Source organism: Ruditapes philippinarum, unplaced genomic scaffold (assembly GCF_026571515.1).
Source record: "Ruditapes philippinarum isolate M1 unplaced genomic scaffold, ASM2657151v2 ctg1181_1_1_1_1, whole genome shotgun sequence".
Classification (NCBI taxonomy): domain Eukaryota; kingdom Metazoa; phylum Mollusca; class Bivalvia; order Venerida; family Veneridae; genus Ruditapes; species Ruditapes philippinarum.
Window position 1 is genome coordinate 233639 of NW_026866847.1, and position 24374 is coordinate 258012.

At 33.3% G+C, this 24374-nt stretch overlaps 1 long non-coding RNA gene across 1 annotated transcript; it reads left to right on the forward strand.

Annotated features, from left to right (window-relative positions):
* The first annotated feature begins 11924 nt into the window (after positions 1-11924).
* Positions 11925-24069, forward strand: LOC132733991 (uncharacterized). The gene is made up of 4 exons (XR_009626238.1): positions 11925-17624; positions 18468-18603; positions 20477-20538; positions 21057-24069. It is a non-coding gene; the product is annotated as an uncharacterized LOC132733991 (long non-coding RNA).
* Positions 24070-24374: the final 305 nt, after the last annotated feature.

Genomic DNA, 24374 nt, shown 5'->3' on the forward strand with positions numbered 1-24374 from the left:
TCCTTTTATATATTTTTTCTTACATCAATATAACAAGGACAACTTAAAATGAAATGGTATTCATCTTCGACGTCATGTAGATTACAATATAAACAATATATTTCATTTCTAACAATTCTATTTCTATGAAACCTACCAGTTTGCACATGTAATGAATGCGAAGATATTCTAATTCTTGTAAGATACTTCCTTAAAATACTTGGTATTATATCAAGATAATTTTCATATACAAAAGAATCTTTAACATGATTATACAGATACAAAACTCTTTACCAGAAAGCCAACTTTGTAAAAAGCAATCAATTACCCTTTGCTTAAATATTGGTAAAAATATTTTACTATTTACGGAATCTGGAAAATCCCAAATATCACTTAAACCATGATTACATAATAACAATTTAAGATTTGATAACCAATTTTCTTACCATTATTACAGTCTTCAAGAGCAATGCTATACAGTAAACATTTTTAAGAATGATATTATCTGTCTCAAGCATTTTAAACCAGAATCTTAAAATCTTAACATATCTTGAAATATATAAAGGATAACGTGCTAGTTCACCATACACGGCAACATTACATGAATTAAATTTTAATTTAATTTCTTTCAATTTCCTTTGATTTTGTAAAACCCCAGATTTCAGCAGCGTAATTTAAAATTGAACCAACAAAAGAGTCAAAAAGCTGACATAACACTTTAGGTTTTAACTGATATCTATTACAATTAATCAGTAGTACATTTAGAGCTTTATGAGCTTTACCAATCAAATGTTCTTGATTTAAACTAAAACTACCAGTATAAGTAAATATTGTTCCTAAGTAATTGAAGCTATCGACAATATCTAAATGTTTCCCTTCGTAATAAAATAATTCATTGTTTTTTTAAACAGTAACAAAATCAAAACAATATCGTTTATAGTCAAACCACTATTTATATCCCTTTAAAAATAATTCAAAGTCATCTAAAAAGAGGGAAAATAAAATCGGTGAAATTACCTCCCCTTGAAGTATACCTACAGCATAAGATGAGCGTAGATCAACTTCTTCAACACCATTTGTCTGATCTCGTTTGGGATCCGATTTGTTTACAGGTTTGAATGATCACCTTTACAGAAATGTAAGGCTTAAAACCCTTGCCCGAAGTAAAATGTCAGTGGGAGTTTCTCGTGAGTGACAGGTTCGTTTTTTCATGACCGGTGGTTTGTTCTTTCTGTATATCAGTGTACATAAAAAACACAATGTGCATAGACCAATTTTCGTTCGTTTTTCATGAGCGGCGAATTTTCAATCTGTATATGTGTTACTAAAACACAATGTGCGTAGAACACCATTCGATTTTGTACAAGTTTGAACGGTCAGCTTTACAGAAATGTAAGGCTCAAACCCGTTGCCCAAGTAAAGCATCCGTGGGAGCTCGTCGTGACAGGGTCGTATTTCATGACCGGCGATTTGTTTTTTTCTGTATTTATGTGTAAGTAAAAAACACAATGTGCATAGGACAACTGCTACACCATTCTCAGATTTCGTTGCAGATTACAAGGGCAGATAAATCTGAAATGAAAACGGTGACCCACAAATTTATATCCCTTAAAATGTTTCTATTATCATATTTTAACAACATGCCAAGTCTTAAGAAATTCTATTTTGCCTTTTTGTCTATTATGAAAACTCCTGAAATTTGTCCTTAATTGTTTTCGTGATTAAAAAGAATCTAAATGCAGTCACTATGAGTTTTAAATTGAATTTTTAAATGACTTAGCTTATAACGAAATTTAGAAAAAGGATTTCTTGCAATGACTTGTGAGTGGACTACATGTATGTCAGTTATTTCTAATGAATCTTTTGATTCTGCAACATGAGATAAATAGAAGATATTATAATACTAAATTTTTGAAGGAGTTTAATAATAAGAGGCCCGCTATGGCATGAAAGCAGTAAACCTAATCACATACATGTACTTGTATGATAATCTAACATAATCATTATCAAGATAGCATAACCAGTGTACGCACTATGCACATTTGTTATAGGGGTTATCTCCCATTTACCGGCGCGCATTTTATAATATTGACTTGGATAAGCAAAGAATACTAGCTAGAACAACCCAACCAGAAAAAAAGCCAAATAGAAATAGTAAAAGTACCATAAACACAACTACTATGCCGTGTCTTCAAGGACACGGAAATATAACATCTCTGGCGACTTAAGTCATACTTCCGGAAATACACTCGACATAAAAGAAAAGCTCATACTTATCGGAAGGTCATTTTTGGAAATACTCTTTATGTGTTGTATTCTAAGTGCATGCGAGACAGTGCAGAAGCACTGCAACTGGGGTATCTTCTATCAAAAAATGCAAAGTTTTAGATAAACCGAACACTACTTTTTCACGTGCATCAATAATTCGGACATGATCTGTGATAACTTTAAATTGCATAAAACTTTGAGTACGATTTCATATTTGGAGAAGACTGTCTCACTATTTGCGACCTGTCGTCGCCTACTCATAGATCGCACTGTAAATGATAAATTAAATATTTGTTTATTCAAAATGTTTTCAAAACATTTTGAATAAATAAATAAAGATAAGATAAAATAATTGTTTATTATAGTGACATATGCAATGAACATTTATACAGTACAATACATTTTAAATAAGAGTTATGCACCCGGCCCAATGGACCTATTAGTCACCTTTTATAATAAATAACATTAATCATATAACTTTACATGATATGACAGATAACGTGAGGGAAATGGTTATGGTAAAACAACACCAAATTATAAATATGAAAGTATGCACATACTAGTATAACAAAAAAAAAAAGTTATGTGAGACATAATTTTTGTTGAAATGCAATACCTAAATTATTTTCATAATTTAAGAGTAAAGTATACTTCGTCTAAACAAGTAAGCTTTCATTATATATTTGGCTGTCTTTCTTATGTGATCAGTCATCAACACACGTACTTTTTCAGAAATGGTTATATTCATGTCCTGAACACAGTCAACATTAACAAATATATCGTTTCTTATGTGTCTATAAATATCACATGATAACAAAAAGTGAGTCTCATCCTCCACTTCATTTCTTTCACAAAAACGACAAATTCTGTCTTCCACTGCTTCTCCAACGAAACGCCCAGTCTCAATACGTATAGGTAAAATGCAAAATCTGAACTGACATAAAAGTTACCGTTCATGTTTTCTTAAATTAAGTGAAACATAATCTTCCTTATCAAAGGTATCTTTAAACAGTTTATATGTACGAAGTTTCCTACATGATTGCAAATCGGTCTATCATTTATTACAGTACAGGTCTCGTATTTTATCTTTAGCAGTAGACAGACTAACTGTTGTTAAATCTGTAAAGTGCTGTTCTAAATTAAGATCACTAAAAATCTTTTTTATATTTGAAGACCAATTTTCACATGTATTGCATTTACCGTAATCATATAAGAACACTTTTTTGGTTAGTCTATCACCCGGCATTGATAACAACCTGTCCCAAAATCGTAATATAGGCAGTTACTGTCTGAACACACTTGGTAGCCACCCTGAGTCTCCATACATTGCTACGAGTGGTGCAAATCTATGTACACCAAAAAAGTATCTTAGCGCACGTTGATATACATTGTCAACACATTGGTACGACCTGAAGCCCCACGAGGAGGCGCCATACTCCAATATCGGACTGCCTACCAGTTTTTCAAATGTGTTAATTCCAGTATCTTTCAGATTGTGAATTTTACAGATTATGCTCCCTAAAGCTCTTCCAGCACCTTTAGATAATGATTCACTATTAAGATTAAAGTTCATTTTCTCATCAAAAACTATGCCCAGATATTTATAATGATCAACCTGGAACATACGATACGTTATAGTACATCCCAGGATCAACGGTCTCTTGAACATTTTCACCAACTCTGAAAATAAATTCACTGCGCTGTGTAGGTCCTCTACGAAAATGGACACATTTGGACTTATTAGTATTTACTAAGACGCGCCACCGTTTGCACCATTCATGTAGAACATCAAGCATACGCTGCAAATTTATTTCTGAGTCTGAGATCAGCGCTATGTCATAAATATTTAATTTATCCAAAAAAATGGGAGTGGTCATGTACATGTATGTTTAGTATCCAAGCCACGCACCGACTGCCTGTGATGTGATACATCTCTATTGAAAACAATCCACTTTGTATTTTGCACGAGAATCACGAAGTTATGAAGACGTATGTAAAAGTTTACACGGGAAAGCTTTGTTCAAATTATGTGTTGGAATTTATTTTGAAAATCATAAAATTGGAAAGTATCCTTAAAGCAGCAAGCCTCCACATTCATGTTGATTTTCATGAAAATTTTGGAAATGTATTTATAAGTTAAATATTGTGAGATGAACAAAAGCAGTAATTTATATATTGCAATGTTTTTTTTTTTTAACTTTCTTAAAATTTAAGTACATTTTACTCAATATTTATTTTCTTGAAATATTTTGGCTCATCTGGGGCGTGCAGCTTTAATAGTTTGTGAAATAGCACGTGGTTATTACGTCACGAGAAGTAACAAGTGCGAGAATAAAAATACTGCGAATTTGAAAAATGACACATCACACTGTAGAATGATGGATCTTTTGAGAGTTGCATGTTGAAGGGCTGTGGAGTTTGTCAGGTCTGGGCTTAGGGCTGTCCTCAGTGTCTTCGGGCTCACGGTCATGCCCGAAGACGGGCCAACTTTAGGTAAGAACTTTAAATCATTTGAAATGCTTTATTTACCCCAGTCCCACGACCACGTGCACCCATTATTGAAAAAAAAAACGTGGAGGAGTTCTGAAGGTTTTTGTATGAGTTACAGCCTACAGGGTGAGAAAAAATCTGGAGACTACAGGAATTTTCTTTTTATTTTCTGAAGAAATAGTGTCAATACCTTGTAACAGTTCTAGATATGATATTTACAGTCTGAAAAATTATTATAACTGTATAAAGCCTGTCAGAGGGGTTGCAGTATACAGGTTAAGGCCACCACGATTACACCTTTAAACGGATTCGTTTCGATTTTCATTCATAAACGTTTACGATATTGTTTACCGTTTAATCGAAATGACCATAATATTATTGTCTTACAAAATTTCTTAATCATTGCCTGTAATCATGGATTTTATCAATTCTAGTGGTTTATTCGGAAAATGGGTGTTTACAACCCTCCACACAGCATTACCGTGCAAACTTGTGACATAATACATTTTTGGTAAAAAATGGGGTTACAATGCAAAAAAAGTGTGCTGACTCAACCGTGATGAGCCCTGCACATTCTTTATTTGTACATGTATTAAAAATAGAAAGAAAGACATCATTTGGCGACTCAAATACATGGTGTGTATAGTACATAGAGGTACCACCATTTAAACGGTATCGTTTCGGTTCTTAGCAATCGTGTAAACGTTTAATAAAAAATAGTATCGTATAAGTACCTAATCTCACACCCAACCTATTCTCAAACCTTTCATTCATGTGCTGTTATTTTTTTACTAGAAGTGACTATGATGTCCTGAAAACTTGTGTTGCATAAAAAAGCTAGTTTCTGACAGACAGTGTCTGCTGATGTCAAATGAAAACAGGTGCAAAGGAACAAATATTTACATTACATATTTCATTACTTAGCGTAATTTCATACAAATTGCTATTACTTTTGTAAGTCCCGTTTATACACCATTAATCTATTTGTGAAAATGAATGTAGAAACAAAAATATCTTAAAGCAGACACCCTGCATCCTGTAGGGTAACTTTATGTCATGTGATAGTCATATAACAATCACTTCATTTGGCTAAACTAAACAGTGAAAATTTAGAGATACTTGAAGGGGTTGAGAATAGGTTCTTTATTTTCAGAAGCCATGTCAGTTTTAAAAAAGAGGGTTGGCTTTTCCAAGATGGATAAAGCGCTTTTTTTAATAAGTTGAATTTCAGTGAAATTTATAGAGAAATATTACATGCGAGATTAAAAAGTGTACATATGTAAAGAATTTTTATAAAGATATATTTTTATTTAACTAAAAGACCTCTGGAATGCTTAGAGGTTGGAGAACTGGTTAGTCCACGATAAACGTGGAGCCTTAAACCCATTACCAGATATTATACGCCTTTCTACGCCTTTTTTTCACCCCCCCCCTTTTTGCGTTCTCAACGGTGAAAAAAAATGCCTTATTTAGGCCCCAAACACCTTGTTTTTTTTTGAGAAATTGTTGTTAAAAAAAATTGACCACTTTTTCAAGAAAATTTTGGACTTGTGGGAGGGCTAAAAATGGCCCCCAGGGTTCAATTCATAAAGGTAACAGTGTAAACCAAAATACTGAAAAAGCCTTTGAACTCTATCTCAATCCATGTGATAGTGGGCCAGCACTTTGAAATCAATTTTTTGATTGGAAAAAATCAACGCAAAAATAGTGATTTTTGGCAATTTTTGAGATTGTCCCCTAGTTGCCGATTGGTAACAGGAAATTCAGACTGAGCATGTTGTTACAAAGGCAATGGTCCAGTCAACATTTGTGCCAAGTTTGATTAGTATTGAAGCAGTTTTTATAGTTTTATAGCAACTTGAACTTGTTACGGGAGACTTTTCAATGAAAACAGCCATTTTTCACAAAATGCTCATGGGGTAATGGGTTAATAGAGGTATACAGAGATCTATAGATAATTTTATAGATTTGGAATGACATTGAATTCAAAACTTATGATTAACTGTATGGCAAATTTCAGAAAAATTTGATGACTTTCAATGTTCACCTTTTACAATTCAAGGTCATCATAAAAGGCTGAAACTAAGTACCTCATTACGGTAAACAGTCCAAAAATCGGGCTAGTTATATATTTTTTTTGAACCAAAATATTTTCTTTCAAAAACATGGGGCATTATACAAAGTAATTATGATTACAAATTGAAAAAGGGATACTTGGTTGTTTATCACATAAACAATATGAATCACAACCTTTAAACTGAGGTTTTTTTGACATGATTGGACTGAAAATCATTTTTTTCTAGATAAAGTGTACCATTTGGATGCAGGTTTAGACTACTAATCTTTGCTGCAAAATTTCAGATCATTCGCGCTCTTTCGTCTTTTTTTTCAGAATTAATTATCCCCAATTGTAAAAAAAAATGACAAATAAAAAACGTTTAAGCTTTTCACTCAAATCGAGCTAAGAAAAGCATAAAAATATGATTTTCAATTTGTTTCTAAGTATATTTCTTAACTGTCTTTGCATATATTTCTGTTTAAAGTGCCCCAGCTCATTCATGTGTTATGTTTTTAGGCTATTAAACCTCGGTGGAGTCCCTTTAATTGACAATTTAGGTCCTTGATATTATTTCCCTTTTTCATTTTTTTTAATTTGTTTATTTTTACTTTTTAAATTTGTCCGGAACAAAACTCGGAAACCATAAGAGATATCAACAAGAAACTTTGTAAGTTGATAGATAACAGTGATTAGAAGTGCAGTGCAAAGAACAGTAACTCTGCCTTTCCTAATTTTGGAATTATTGCACTTTGAACTTTTTCCAGGAACATAACTCTGAAACTACAAGAGGTGTACTTTCCTGTGTCCAGAACCTATTTGGGGAGCATCACCCGGCTCAAACCGGGCTATTGTTTTTAATGTATTATAAACACTTCATTATCAATTAATGGTCAAACACCATTATAATAGCCATTATGTTAAATATATTACTAACTCAACTCAAATTGTGAAAAATGAACATAATGCCACTGTAATATGTTATATCTGAAATAATAATAGATTTAAATTTCTAGACAATCCATTCATTATTATATTCAGTAAAAATAGATTTTTACACATTTGCTCATACAGTCTTTATTAAGTGACAGATATATTTAATATTTGGTAGGAAGATAACTTGCATGGTATTCATGCTTTTGATTGGGGTAGGGATCAGTGGGTCAAGGTCACTTGTGTTAAAAATAGATTTTTACACTTTTGTCCATACAGCTTTTATTTATTGACAGATGTATTTCATATTTGGTAGGAAGATAACTTGCATGGTATTCTTCCTTTTGATGGAGTAAGGGGTCAGTTGGGTCAAGGTCACCAGTGTTAAAAATAGATTTTTACACTTTTGCCCATACAACCTTTATTTTATTGACAGATGTATTTCATATTTGGTAGGAAGATAACTTGCATTGTATTCTTTCTTTTGGATAGAGTTAGGGGTCAGTTTTTGGTTAAGGTCACCAGTGCTCCAAATAGATTTTTACACTCTTTGCCCATACAGCCTTTATTCATGACAGATGTATTTCATATTTGGTAGGAAGATAACTTGCACGAAGTTGAATTTTTTTCAAACTTCACAAGTCAGAGCAATGACTTGGCAACTTATATTTTTTCACAATTACAAAATGCCATGACTTTGTCAAGCTATATAACTTGTGTTTACAATTTTTTGGCAATTTTTCTGTCCATTACTGAGTGAATGGGTAAACATTTTTTGAAATATTGCTACTGACAAGAATCTGAGCTGGGGGCATTTGTGTTTAACAAACACGTTCATGTTTTTTCTAGAAATTATTATATTTTACTCGAACTTCTTCATTTCTTACAGCATTCAGGGTTCGAATTTAGCAATATTTATTACAAAGTTTCAACCTTACTAACAAAAAAGACAACAAACTTTCGGGCATATAATGCTCCGCCTAGCAGCGCTCTTGTTTTATACTTTCCTGTGTCCAAAACCTTCTCGGGGAGCATCACCCAGTTCAACAGGGTCTTGATTTTGTGTCGCCTCTACGGAGTAGTGGCGACATATAGGGATCACTTCTCCGTCGTCTGTCTCTCCGTCTGTCTGTCCGTCTGTCCGTCACAAAACTTGTCCGGACTACTCCTCATAAACCACTGGTGCAATTTCATCCAAACTTTACAGGAATGATCAGTACTAAGTCTTGTTGTGCATATTGTCAGCATTTTCCGGTTCAATGATTTTTGACAGAGTGATGGCCCTTTAATAATTTTTATTTTTAAAGTTTGTCCGGACTACTTCTCTTATACCGCTAATGCAATTTCAATGGAACTTTACAGGATTGATCTGTAGCTCAATTCCTTGCGCATATTGCACGGTTTTCCGGTTGAATGATTTTTGGCCGAGTTATGGCCCTTTGATAAAAAGGTGGGTTTTTTCTGTGTGTTGCCAGATACACAAAAGCTTGTCCGGACTAGTCCTCATAAACTACTGGTGCAATTTTATCCAAACTTTACAGGAATGATCAGTACCAAGTCTAGTTGTGCATATTGTCAGTATTTTCCGGTTCAATGATTTTTGTCAGAGTTATGGCCCTTTAATAATTATTATTTTTAAAGTTTGTCCGCACTACTACTCTTATACCACTAATGCAATTTCAATGAAACTTTACAGGATTGATCTGTAGCTCAAGTCCTTGCGCATATTGCACGGGTTTTTTGGTTGAATGATTTTTAGCCGAATTATGGCCCTTTGATAAAAAGGTGTTTTTTTTCTGTGTGTTGCCAGATACACAAAAGCTTGTCCGGACTAGTCCTCATAAACTACTGGTGCAATTTTATCCAAACTTTACAGGAATGATCAGTACCAAGTCTAGTTGTGCACTGTCTGTCTGTCTGTCCGTCTGTCACAAAACTTGTCCCAACATAAAATTGGCCATTATGAGGCGTCACATGTGATTACTGAACGCTCTTGTCTTTTATCACTGATTGCGGCATTGGTCAGGTATAAAAACAGATATGCTGATTACCTTACGCTACCACAGTAATAAAAGCATAGCGCCTGCTTTACTTTATCATAACATTTGCAAGTTGTAAAGTTACGACATGCTATGTTAATTTTAGTAACATAAGAAGTATATGGAGAGCTGTCCTACTCACCCCAGCTTCGGCGTCCGCATCCAGATTTCATATAAAGTTTTGGTGCAGTAAAATATTTTCACTAACTGTCATTTCTTAAGGTATCAACTTCAAACTTCAAATATATGTTCCTTATCATCACATCTTATGCGACAAGGTTCATAACTCTACCACCAATATTTCAGATTTATCTCCCCATGAACTTAGATTTTTTTAGTAGGAAAATGTTATTGTGCCCCCACTATAGGGGGGGGGGCATTTTCATTTGTCCGTCATTCCGTCCGTCCGTTCCTTTTTGTGTCGCATGTAGCTCAAAAGGTAATTGACCTAAAGTCATGAAACCTTACAGGAATGTTGATCAGCATGTGAATTTGTGCACCTGGGTATTTTCATGTGGATATATTTATAGTATTTTTAGAGTTATTGCCCTTGACTTAGTAAAAATTTCCAATTTTCAACTTGTCTTGCACGTAACTACAGAAGTTTATGACCTGTAGGCCTTAAAGTAAACAAGAATGTTGGTCAGCATGTGTATTTATGCACCTTGGGGTTTTCTTGTGGATTTATTTAGTATTTGCAGTATTTGCCCTTTACTTAATAAATGATTTTTAGTTTTCAACTTGGGCACATGTAGCCAAAAAAAAAATTTGACTTAGAGACAAATCGGTGGAGTGTGGGGACACATGTGTCCTATGGACACGTTTATAGTTTTTTTACTATAACTTTATTAGTTTTAAAGGTATCTACCTCAAACTTAAATACAAAAAAAAACAAAAACAAAAAACACTTTCGGGCATATAATGCTCCGCCTAGCGGTGCTCTTGTTAGTCGAGCTTAGCTGTCTCCTATGACAGCTCTTGTTTAAAGTGTCTCGGAAATCAGTTTTGAAATTATGGCATGTATGTGTGTGTGTGTGTTTTTTTTTTAGCTTTTAATAGCTACATCTATAAATTTGGACTGTACCAACTGTTGTTTCAGATGAGGATTTGCACTTTGATATCAGTTGACTTAGTTGTTTTTACTCATGGACATAATTTAGGAAAATTAGCATGAATCTGGAGGACTACTGCTTTCATATCATTTTCAATAATGTTAATTATTCATTCTTATAAAGCTATAATATTAAACATACAGCTGCCAGTGACTTATGTCTTTAATTTTTTATTTCCAGATTCTGAGGTTAAAGGGGAGTTTTGAGGACCACTATCTAGTGGTGAAGCGGTTACAGTTGAGTTAGACAGGGAGGTTATCCCCAAACCCCATGTGGAACGGATTGCTGTGAATCTTCATGGCCGGATGACGCAGAAGTTCTTGGATAAAAGCTACAATTGTGGAAAAGTTGCAGGTTGAATCCTGTTCTAGAGGTAACCAGGTGCCAGGGATGGCTGTTTAGGACAACAGAGACCAGAATCTTCTGGTAAGAGAACATTGGTACATGAGGCGACAGTGGCATCAGCTACGGAAATTTTCCTCGGTAAACACATTTTGTTTAAGTAATTTCTGCATCCGCTCCGAAACTTATCCTCGGTAAACACATTTCGTTTAACTTTTATCATTTGCTACGGAACTTATTCTCGGTAATCACATTTTGTTTAAGTAATTTCTCCGACCGCTCCGATACTTATCCTCGGTAAAACACATTTATTTAATTGATTTTGCAACCGCTACGGAAATTTTCCTCGGTAAATACATTTTGTTTAAGTTAATTTCTCCGACCCTCGGATACTTAGATGTCAAGATGTCCCCAAAGCCCCACGTGAAACTGATTGCTGTGTATCCTTCACAGTCCGGATGACTCAGAATAGATATTCCTGGAGAAAAAAGCAACAATTGTGGTATACTTGGAGGTTAAATGGTAACCAGGTGCTTAAGATGCTGTTTGAGATTCAATTCCTGTGGACAACAGGAGACCAGATGTCCCCAAACCCCATGTGGAACGGATTGCTGTGAATCTTCATGGCCGGATGACGCAGATGTTCTTGGATAAAAGCTACAATTGTGGGAAAAGTTGCAGGTTGAATCCCTGTTCTATGAGGTAACCAGGTGCCAGGGATGGCTGTTTAGGACAACAGAGACCAGAATCTTCTGGTAAGAGAACATTGGTACATGAGGCGACAGTGGCATCAGCTATGGAAATTTTCCTCGGTAAACACATTTTGTTTTAAGTAATTTCTGCATCCGCTCCAAACTTATCCTCGGTAAACACATTTCGTTTAACTTTTATCATTTGCTACGGAACTTATTCTCGGTAATCACATTTTGATTAAGTAATTTCTCCGGCCGCTCCGATACTAATATCCTCGGTAAAACACATTTATTTAATTGATTTTGCAACCGCTATGGAAATTTTTCCTCGGTAAATACATTTTGATAAGTAATTTCTCCGACCGCTCCGATACTTATCCTCGGTAAAACACAATTTATTTAATTGATTTTGCAACCGCTACGGTAATTTTCCTCTAAATACATTTTGTTTAAGTAATTTCTCCGACCGCTCCGATACTTATCCTCAGTAAAATACAATTTATTCAATTGATTTTTCAACCCCTACGGAAATTTTCCTTGGTAAATACAATTTGTTTAAGTAATTTGTCATCAGCTTTTGAATTTTTTCTTAGTAAACAAATTTAAAGTTTTTTGGCGTCTGCTTCTGAAAATTTTCTCGGAAAACACATTATTTTATTATATAAATTTTCAAAACTGCTGCATAAAATCTGTATTAGAGAACATTTTTGTAATAATAATTTACTCATCTGTTATAAAAATTTTGCTCAGAAAACAATTGATAGGGTAAGTTACTTATTATGAAATGAAATAAGTAGCCTGGGCTGGAAAGGAACATGGTAAAGGCAGTCATCAGTGCAGTATTTTTGATTGAGATTGATATAGTACTGACTGACTCATCATAGGTTTCTGCTCATTTATGGGTAAATGCTTGTTATAACTTGATGGAAAAAATGAGTAGAGAGGTTAACAGTCTGGTTATGATAAGTGTCTGTGCATGTTTGAATGGTAACCTGTGTTGACCAATCATTTCTATTTCACCTCAATCAGAATGAATGTACTGTTGATAATGTCTTCACGATGTGCTTGTCTGTACTGTATGGCCTTTTTCTGACTGTATAATACATTCATTTTTCATATTAGAGTCATTTGGGTGTTCAGTTTTTCAACAATTCCTCAGTAAACAAATTTTGTTTAAAGTAATTTCAGCATTTTGTAAAAATATTTTGTTAAAGTGATTTCTGCATTCTGTATTAAACATATTTCGGAAGTCATTTCGGCGTTCAGGCAGTTTTGAATTTTCCTTCATTATAAACAGATAATATTAAAGTAATATTTAAATAATTTTGATATTTAGTTTACACATTTTACTCGGTAAACAGATTTTGTTTAAGTAAATTCAACTCGGTAAAAAGTCTTTTGTCAAATAATTTACATGCTCAATTTTCGAAATTTTCAACAATAAGCATATTTTATTAAAGTAAACTCAACATTTGGTTCTGAAATCTTCCTAACTAAACATTTCTTAAAGTAATTTTGCATTTGATAGAGAATTTTTCCTCAGTAAATATCTTTTGTTAGACTAATTTTAATATTGGTTTACATATTTTCCTCAGGAAACATTTTTTTTAAAAGAAAGTTTGGTTTTCAAACTTTCCTTCATGAAAATCTTTTGTTAAAGAAATTTCTGCATCATTTTGTTAAAGTAATTTTTCATTTGCTACGGAAATTTTCCTTGGTAAACACATTTTGTTTAAGTAATTTCTGCATCCGCTCCGAAACTTATCCTCGGTAAACACATTTTGTTTAACTTTTATCATTTGCTACGGAACTTATTCTCGGTAATCACATTTTGTTTAAGTAATTTCTCCGACCGCTCCGATACTTATCCTCGGTAAAACACATTTATTTAATTGATTTTGCAACCGCTACGGAAATTTTCCTCGGTAAATACATTTTGTTTAAGTAATTTCTCACGGAAATTTTCCTCGGTAAACACATTTTGTTTAAGTAATTTCTGCATTCGCTCCAAAACTTATCCTCGGTAAACACATTTCGTTTAACTTTTATCATTTGCTACGGAACTTATTCTCGGTAATCACATTTTGTTTAAGTAATTTCTCCGACCGCTCCGATACTTATCCTCGGTAAAACACATTTATTTAATTGATTTTGCAACCGCTACGGAAATTTTCCTCGGTAAATACATTTTGTTTAAGTAATTTCTCCGACCCTCGGATACTTAGTTGTCAGATGTCCCCAAGCCTTCACAGTCGGATGACTCAGATAGATATTCCTGGAGAAAAAGCAACAATTGTGGTATACTTGGAGGTTAAATGGTAACCAGGTGCAAGGATGGCTGTTGAGATCAATTCCTGTGGACAACAGAGACCAGATGTCCCCAAACCCCATGTGGAACGGATTGCTGTGAATCTTCATGGCCGGATGACGCAGATGTTCTTGGATAAAAGCTACAATTGTGGAAAACTTGCAGGTTGAATCCTGTTCTAGAGGTAACCAGGTGCCAGGGATGGCTGTTTAGGACAACAGAGACCAGAATCTTCTGGTAAGAGAACATTGGTACATGAGGCGACAGTGGCATCAGCTACGGAAATTTTCCTCGGTAAACACATTTTGTTTAAGTAATTTCTGCATCCGCTCCGAAACTTATCCTCGGTAAACACATTTCGTTTAACTTTTATCATTTGCTACGGAACTTATTCTCGGTAATCACATTTTGTTTAAGTAATTTCTCCGACCGCTCCGATACTTATCCTCGGTAAAACACATTTATTTAATTGATTTTGCAACCGCTACGAAAATTTTCCTCGGTAAATACATTTTGTTTAAGTAATTTCTCCGACCCTCGGATACTTAGATGTCAGATGTCCCCAAGCCCCACGTGAAACTGATTGCTGTGTATCCTTCACAGTCGGATGACTCAGATAGATATTCCTGGAGAAAAAGCAACAATTGTGGTATACTTGGAGGTTAAATGGTAACCAGGTGCAAGGATGGCTGTTGAGATCAATTCCTGTGGACAACAGAGACCAGATGTCCCCAAACTCCATGTGGAACGGATTGCTGTGAATCTTCATGGCCGGATGACGCAGATGTTCTTGGATAAAAGCTACAATTGTGGAAAACTTGCAGGTTGAATCCTGTTCTAGAGGTAACAAGGTGCCAGGGATGGCTGTTTAGGACAACAGAGACCAGAATCTTCTGGTAAGAGAACATTGGTACATGAGGCGACAGTGGCATCAGCTACGGAAATTTTCCTCGGTAAACACATTTTGTTTAAGTAATTTCTGCATCCGCTCCGAAACTTATCCTCGGTAAACACATTTTGTTTAACTTTATCATTTGCTACGGAACTTATTCTCGGTAATCACATTTTGTTTAAGTAATTTCTCCGACCGCTCCGATACTTATCCTCGGTAAAACACATTTATTTAATTGATTTTGCAACCGCTACGGAAATTTTCCTCGGTAAATACATTTTGTTTAAGTAATTTCTCCGACCCTCGGATACTTAGATGTCAGATGTCCCCAAGCCCCACGTGAAACTGATTGCTGTGTATCCTTCACAGTCGGATGACTCAGATAGATATTCCTGGAGAAAAAGCGACAATTGTGGTATACTTGGAGGTTAAATGGTAACCAGGTGCAGGGATGGCTGTTGAGATCTTTGAACTTTGTCCGGGACATAGCTGTAAAACTAAAAGAGATATCAAGATGACTAATTGTTGGTTGATAGATCTCATTGAGTAGAAATGCAGTGCAAAAGAACCATAACTCTGTTAAGCCTCATTTTTGAATTATCTCCCCTTTTAGAAAAATCTTGTCCAGGATATAGCTCTAAAACTATAAGAGATATCAACATGAGACTTTGTAGGTAGATATCTCAATGGGTAGATGTGCATTGCACAAGAATCATAACTCTGCCTTTTCCTAATTCTGGAGTTATTGCCCTTTGTTTATTTTTACTTTTTGAAGTTGTCCGGGACATAACTTGGAAACCATCAGAGATATAAAAAAGAAACTTTGTAGGTTGATAGATTACATTGATTAGAAGTGCAGTGCAAAGAACAGTAACTCTGCCTTGCCTAATTTTGGAATTATTGCACTTTGAACTTTTTCCAGGGACCTAACTCTGAAACTACAAGAGGTGTACTTTCCTGTGTCCAAAACCTATTCGGGGAGCATCATGCACCCGGCTCAAACCGGGCTCTTGTGATTTTAGTAATTACTGCATTTGCTACGAAACTTATTCCTGGTTATCACATTTTGTTTAAGTTATTTCTGCTTTCGCTACGAAACTCATCCTTGGTTAACACATTTTGTTTCAGTAATTTCTGCGTCCACTATAGATTTCATCCTCGGTAAACACATTTGGTTTCAGTACTTTCTTAATTCACTATGGAACGTATTCTCAAAAAACACATTTTGTTTAAGTAATTTCTGCATTTGCTATGGAATTTATCATAGGTAAACACATTTTGTTTAAGAAATTTCTCTGTCTGCTCCGGAACACATTTTGTTTAAGTACTTCCTGCGTCCGCTATGGAAGTTATACATGGTAAAAACATTTTTGTGTAAGTACTTTCTGCCTACGCTAAGGAACTTACCCTCCGTTTTTGCGTCCGTGATGGAACTTATCACGGTAACCATTTTGTTTAAGTACTTATACTTAAGTATAAGGAGTAAGTAAAATAATGTCCAGAATCTTTAACATACAGAAGTCATAATACATGGTTATATTATTGGTCAAATGGTAATATGCAATTGGATGTCTAGAAAATGGGAATTTTTTCTAATTTGGGAGATGTTGAAGATCTGTTAGGGAAGAATAATGTGTCTAAATGGTATTTATGGAGGAAATGGAAAAACAACAGGTATTATTTATTTTCTTGGTTTTGTCTTGTTTCTTTACAGTAATTTAAAATATCTTTACTTATTTGTTAAATTAATTTTTTTTCTTAAAATGTTTCAAATTGGTAAATTAATTTTTAGGATGCATCCCACAACTGTTGATCGAGGCTCACTGGCGACCCCATTGAAGGATTCCGGTGCTGATATATCCGCAAAATGGGAATTCGTTTTGGAAGGATTTCTCTTGAGACACTGCGCCGGGAGTGTTGATAGATTATGGTTTTTTCAGAGTCAAGAAAGATGGAAAGGGGATTCTTTTTTTTTTTTCATTAGATCAACCGAGTGTCTGCCATCCAGAAGTTTTTTCCAGATTTATTTCCCTTTGTTTCTTTGGTAGAATAGCTGGAAGCTAGGCAAAACTTGCAGCTAGCAGGCGTTTTTCTTTAGGTATCATGCCCTGATATATCCCTGGTCTGTTAATCAAGACTACTATCGATGTAATCCGAGGAGTCTGGCAACTTTATATCCGCAAGGAGGAATCGTGTGGGAGTGATTGTCTTCAATTCTGAGTCCAGCAGCATTGTAGTATGACATTTGTTCCTGAGTTAAGAGAGATGGAAATCAGTGGGTCATAGTATGGAAGTGGCCTGAGAAGAACAACCTGCATGGACCGATACTGGATTATAGCTTTTCATTGAGCAGATATTTGTTTAGAAATATAATATAACCTGTCAATATCTTTAACTTGATTTTTGTTTTTGCTGCTTTGAAATTTTTGTTTCAGAATTAATACAACACTGGCGTACACAGTATGAAGACCTGAGTGTCAACCATTAAACAGTAATTGAAAGCAGCTTAATCAGTAATTATTGCAAAATCATTATTATTCATAGGGCACTAATTTATGTGGTTTTCATGGGTAGGTCAATCCATGGAGTTAAGATCCAACAAAATTTCATTTTATCTGCTGTAAAATTATTTTGCATCACATGATTTTTACACTTTACCTTTTTGAAAAATATTGTTAGCTGAATTCAAGTAACCACAAGAATGTTCTTTGAGACAAACCACGTAATTTCTACAAAAAAAAATCAGTGAATTCACATTAACAGTTGATACCAAAGAGACAAAAAAAATATTTTTTCATACATCTTATTTTTTTGCACCTGTTGACTCATTTAATTGACATTCTGTCAGATTAACTTACCAGTATTTTGTTTTTATTAGTTATTTTAATCCCTTTGTCACTGCTGGCTGCAACTGATTCTGTCATGTGCTGTCTTATCATGGTCTAAACTTATTTTCCCAAAATTTAAGTTTTTAGTTTTACTTAAGCCATTGCTAGGGACATTGATACTAGCTTTCATTTACCACTGCCTCCTAGTTGTTTAGGCTCAATCAAACTTAGGCTGTGGCATTTTCAACTTTGCCATTTTTAGCATTTTTCATGTTTCCATTCTTTTCTTTGACAGTGTAAATGAAATCAGAATCTTTGACTTAAAACATTGAAGCTTTCTGTCTACGTAAAACTCTTTGTTTTGAGAACAAAACATTACCAATAAATGAAAATTGATAGAAAAATATTTGAGTGCATTTTACTATTCTACAGTAATTTATTTATTTACAAGTAGTTTTGATCAGATGAGATAAATTATTTAAAAATCTAATGGTTTAATATTCTTATTGTATTTTGTTTTGTTTTAAGGGTTTGAGAGAGTTGGTATTTAAACTGTGTAAGCCTCAAATTACCAGCCTGTCTCGGAGGGTGTCGACAATACAACCTACATTAAAGACCAGAACCTTCATAAATCTTCATTTCTTTATTTTCTGATCAAGGGAAGGTAAATGTTTATATTTGTTTTCATTGGGACTTAATTGTGGCATAAATTGTGTTTTTGTGTTACATATCATAAGTCGTCCACCTTATATCTATAAAAATGTTTCAGATCTAACTTATAAGACAAAATAATGGACACACAGGCATCTATTTTGTTGTAAGTTATGAACAACCAAAAAGGTTTGTCATACACTGTAAGGATCCATTAGCCTATTTGTAAATTTTTTTAGTATTATATTAATCTGACGGAAAGTAGAAATTAGCAATTATTTAACCTCACCAGTTAGTCAGAAATGTTGATTTGGCAAAATTTTGGTCTCACCAAAATATGGTAGGAAATTTAAAAAGGATAATGTTGAAAATGTTCAGATACTGGTACAATATTATAGTTGTTGAGGGTACATGTGTAAATTAATCTGATATATTATACAAATAAGGCTTAACATATTTATTTTACATTGATTATGATGACCTTTATATTAAACCACACTCTTCAGCCAGCTTCCTGAAACTGTGCAGTACTCGGGTGTTATATGAATATGGTGACACAATGCAGTAGGATTTGAACCCATGATTACTTGGTTGTGAGGCAGACACCTTAACCATTAAGCTACTGTTCCCCTTACTTACTTAGAACTTCTTTAATAAATGCACTGACATTTTTGGTAAAATTCTGGAGTGATGTAACATTAAAATGTAAAAACAATTTCATTATAACGTCAATGAAATTTGTGTAGCAATTTTTTACGCCATGTCTAACTATAAGTCCTGTAACATAATGTAAAAACATTTCTGCTCAGATTTATATACAAACCTGTAATGGTGACTGATAATTTACTTATTTTAAAAATTTTATTTTTCAAGTTTCTTCTTTCTTATCACAGATACCTCTTGCACAGAAAGTACAGATCTTGCTGTAGTATGATTAATGGAGGTGCCTTTCACCAACAAAAGGTATATATTGAATTATTCATATTTAGATAATTTATATTTAAACTGTTTTTATTAGCTTGTCTGTTTTGAAGAAAAAGTTGAGCTATATTTGACCACTGTGGCATTAGCATTGTGCAAAATCTTAAATGAAGCCCATTATTCAAACATTTCACATGCATTATTGAGTTAGACAAGGGGCATAATTCTGAAGGCAATAATATTTTTGGAGTTATGCCCCTTTTTAACAGACCAGCTTTTTTTACTGGGCATTTGTTACTTTTTTTAAACATTCAAATTACATTCAAGTCAGTATTGGCAGTTTTTTGTAAATTGTTGGAATGTCTTCGTAAGAGTATTTATTATGTGATTAACTTTGTCATTCAAGCTGTTTGAAGCTAAGAAAAATAAACCAATATTATGAGTGTTTATTGATAAAACCAAAGTAAAATTGAACAACCTTTGTTTTTTACATTTATTTTAATTATTATGTTATCCTTGTAAAGTTGTTTTCATTAATTTAAAAATAGCACCATCTTAATGCTCCAATTGAATAGTCTTTCAGTTTTTAGCTTGACTATTGGTAGAATAGGAAGATCTATTGTACTCACCCAGGCATCGGTGTCACATTTTGGTTAAATTTTTGCATGCAAGTCCCATTACTCTAACATGGATTTTGACAGAATTATGGCCCTTTTTTACCTTAAGCAATTCTACATTATCCAGGTTCTTGTTTTACTATCATGCACTGAGAATAGTCAAGCTTTTACTGACGGCTCTTGTTAATTCATGCATTTTCTGTTATTTTTATTTATTTTCTGTTAATTTCATTATATGATAAAATCTATCATTTAAATCAAATGGAAAATGGAGACAAAAATAAATAGCTTAAAATCACAGGCTCAGATTTATGTTCTGATAATGTTAATAAATTATTTTCCTTCCAGGAAGTCGCATATTTAATATCTAGTGTGAATTTGACTGTTGTGTGGGGAGACAAAAATGAAAGGTGTGTATATTTTGATATTACATTTTATAACATTCTTAAGTGATTTAAATACATTGTTAGATAAGTAGAGATATACAGTACTGCCAAGTTGAATATAGTTTATTTTTGCAAATGAGACTTGATTTTTTGGTGTATTCACTGGTGCTAGATACTGTCGTCTCAAATAAGTAAGATGTTTCAGATGATGTCACTTTGGCATCTTTATAAAAAAAATTTAATGAGTTGCATGCATGTGAGGACATTATTATTCATGTACTATGAACAAAGTTGTAACAAGTACGCTAATATATGAAATTCATCATTCTATTTGAAAATTTATGTCTAATATGAAAAAAAAAGATCAAAAATGAAAATGAATCAAACACTGACTTTTGTCAAGGTAACTCACGGTTTAGCAGCAAGCGGACAGAGCCTTGTTACTGTTGTCATCAGTTCCATTTCTTATATTATTGTATTGCCTGACCAAAATTTGTACTCTCAAATTGTGATACTAAAATTATTATATATTTTTCTTACAGGAAGACTCAAGTTTCACACCTAGTGGATTAATAATTACAAATGTGAACAGACCATAATATTTGCCTTAATTGAATGCACCAATTATGACATTATAGTGTTCATTTATATTTGTTGAAAAATGGATAACAATACATGTGCTAGAGAGTGATATTCTTTTGTTCTGGTACAATGTGATTAATTGATAATGTTCAATAGTGTTATTTAGAAAGATAACTCTAAAAATATTATTTTGAAAATAAAGTACTTGTTACCTCCCACTCACACTCAGGTGCTCACTTTTTTGTCAAACTAATTAAAGGCTCTATTACAGTTATATGTCAGTGAAAAATGAACAAATTTATGTAAAGTATAACATTAATTGTTACTGTTATTGTAGATGAAAGACATTTATTAAATACAATTAATTAATTTTTTTAGATGAATTAATTATGTGCATTAATTTTTTTTAAACATTTTCTATTATAATTGTTGACAGTCATTTGGAAGTAACAAAAGTTAATTTCTTTTTAGCTCACCAGAGCACAACAATGCTCTGGTGAGCTATTGTCATAACTCATCGTCTGGTGTCTGTCCCTCCAAACTTCTTTTTGTACAACATCTGAACCACCAGGGAAATAATTTCAAAACTGCCTAGGAATGATCCTTAGGTGATCTCCTTTTAAAGTTGTTCATTCTATGCAGAACTCTTGTTGCCATGGAAACTGAAAAAACTCTTTAAAAAATCATCTCCTGAAACTATAAAGGCTAGATCTTGGATAATTGGCATGAAACATATTGTAGTGGGCATCTACCAAGCTTATCAAAATAATTGCCCTAGGGTCAAAATTGGCCCCGCCCAAATTGGGTCATAGGTTTTTCTTGCATGTAGATTCTTTAAAAAAATCATCTATGCCACAAAGGTTAAAACTAAGAAACTTGGCATCAGACATCCTGTAGTGGACCTCTACCAAGCTTGGCCACACTCAAGGAGGTCATTGGTTTTCTTTTTATCTATATAGTAAATTCCCTCTGAAGTCACAATGGCTACAGCTTAGATAATTAGCATGAATCATCATGAAGTGGACTGCGGCCAAGCTGGTTCAAATAATAGCCTTTGGGCCAAAATTGGCCCCGCTCAAGAGGATCATGGGTTTTCTATATAGTAAATTCCCGCTGAAGTCACAGTGGCTAGAGCTTAGATAATTGGCATGAATCATCATGAAAAGGACCTCTACCAAGCTTTTTCAAATAATACCCACCCTTGGTTCAAAATTTTCTCCATGGTTTTACCTTATAAAGGAAAAGCTTTGAAAATCATCTCCTCTTAAAATATAAAGGCAAGACTCTTAAAATATTTGGCAAAACAAAGGAATGTTCAGGTAACTGAATCTTGTCCTAAATATAGTCCATATCCCCTGGTGAGCGATTAAGGGCCATCACAGCCCTCTTGTTATTTTTTGAATTATTGATTAAATTGTATTTGTTAGCTAAATTGTATTTAGAATAGAGGGGCTTTCCTCCTTACCCAAGCATCAGTACAACTCTGGTTAAAATTTTATGTGCAACTTTTTGTATAACCAACAGCCCAGAATTATTGCATGCATTTTGACTGAATTATGGCCCTTCATGTGTTTTAATCTTCCTTATAATTTATAATTTTCACATCTATATGGTCATAAATAAAGGTCACTGACCAAATTCCATAACTACAGTAGGATACTGATTTCCCTGTATGTACTTTAAGTATTCCTTGTAAAGAGATAATTTTTCACAACTATTGCAGGTATATACATATGTATTCACTAGAAACGGGGTTATTATATATAAAATTCTGTAGCTGTCCAAGAACCATAACTGTTGCATGATGTAAGCTTTTGTGAGCTTCAAATTAATTCCCAATTTAGGTTTTGTAAGATATGAATAAAAATATTGTATTTTCACACAATTTATTTTTGGTGATCATGATCACAGTAAATCTTGTAGCTTCTTATAATTTCTTTGTGTTTTTTCTGTATACTGTATTTGTTTTTTTTACGGCCAGAGGCCGTAAAATTTACAGGGAAGAACTGAATATATGTAAAAATTTCATTGGTCATTTTAAAATTACAATCTGAAATCGCGGAATCTGATTGGTCATTGTAAAATTAGTACAATAACATAAAGGATTTTTCTGACATGTTATACGCATCTAATTTTTTAATTAATCTTAATGAGTTCTGGATACGATCTATCTCATTCATGAGTTTTAGATTTCAGACACTTAAGTTTTGTTTAACCATGCCTTCTCATACTAGTGATAAGTTTTTATAACCATACATCCTCCTACAGATTATTTTACGCTGCTTTAATGAGTTATAAATTTTGTCAAAAATTAACGATCGAAACTACCTCTAACAATTACGTCAAATCATGCGCAAGAAAATAGCGAAAAGCACACAACAAAATTTAATGAACTTATCCGGTATTATCAGTTATGTATGTGACATTGATACAATTCATGTTTTTTTAAATATTAATTCATGACAAGTATATATATACCTGAATAGTTTTTTTTGTTATAAATGTTAAAGTATTTTTAGATTAAAAAGCTTAATTTCGGTTCCTTAAATTTTTTCAGATTTTAGCTTTCTTTCGTTATTTCCAAAGGTGTTGCAAGTCCGTTGATTTGTATATTTCGTATCAACAAAACGTTGTCATTTTTAAATTTTCTATTAAAATTTCAATTTGAATTACATTACTTAAACGATTTTTCTTTGAGTTAAAATGACATTCAAAAAAATACAAATAAAGGAATCAATCACATAGCTATAAAAATGAACTAAAACAAAAAAATGGAATACGAAATAAATTTTGTTTGTGGTTCTTATTTACTTGATTTTATAGGATTTACTTCAGACTTAACATTTTGTTTCTATTTGAAATACTTCGACTGTGTCATATTATGCGCAGGATTTTAATATTTTTATAAAATGAAGAATGTGATGATTAAAAAAAATATTTTTTTATTTTTTACTTCATTTTCCCGAAAGTTTAGCTCAGATGTTTGTTATCATTTTTTTTTCTTTTCTTTTTTTTTTCTTTTTTGGTAATGTTTTTTGTAATTATTTTTTGAATATTTATATAAAGTGTTGATTGAAAAACTTCCTTGTTTGTGTTTTATTCTACCATTTGTTGACAACTGTTGTCCTTAGACACTCCTTATTAACCTATTAATGTATCTCTAAATAAGTCACTGTTTCTAAACAAACCATTGAAGAATAAATTTCTACATGACAAGCTAGATATTCTATCACTTAAAGACATTATTTAAAATTTAACTCCCTATGCAGACCGCCTCA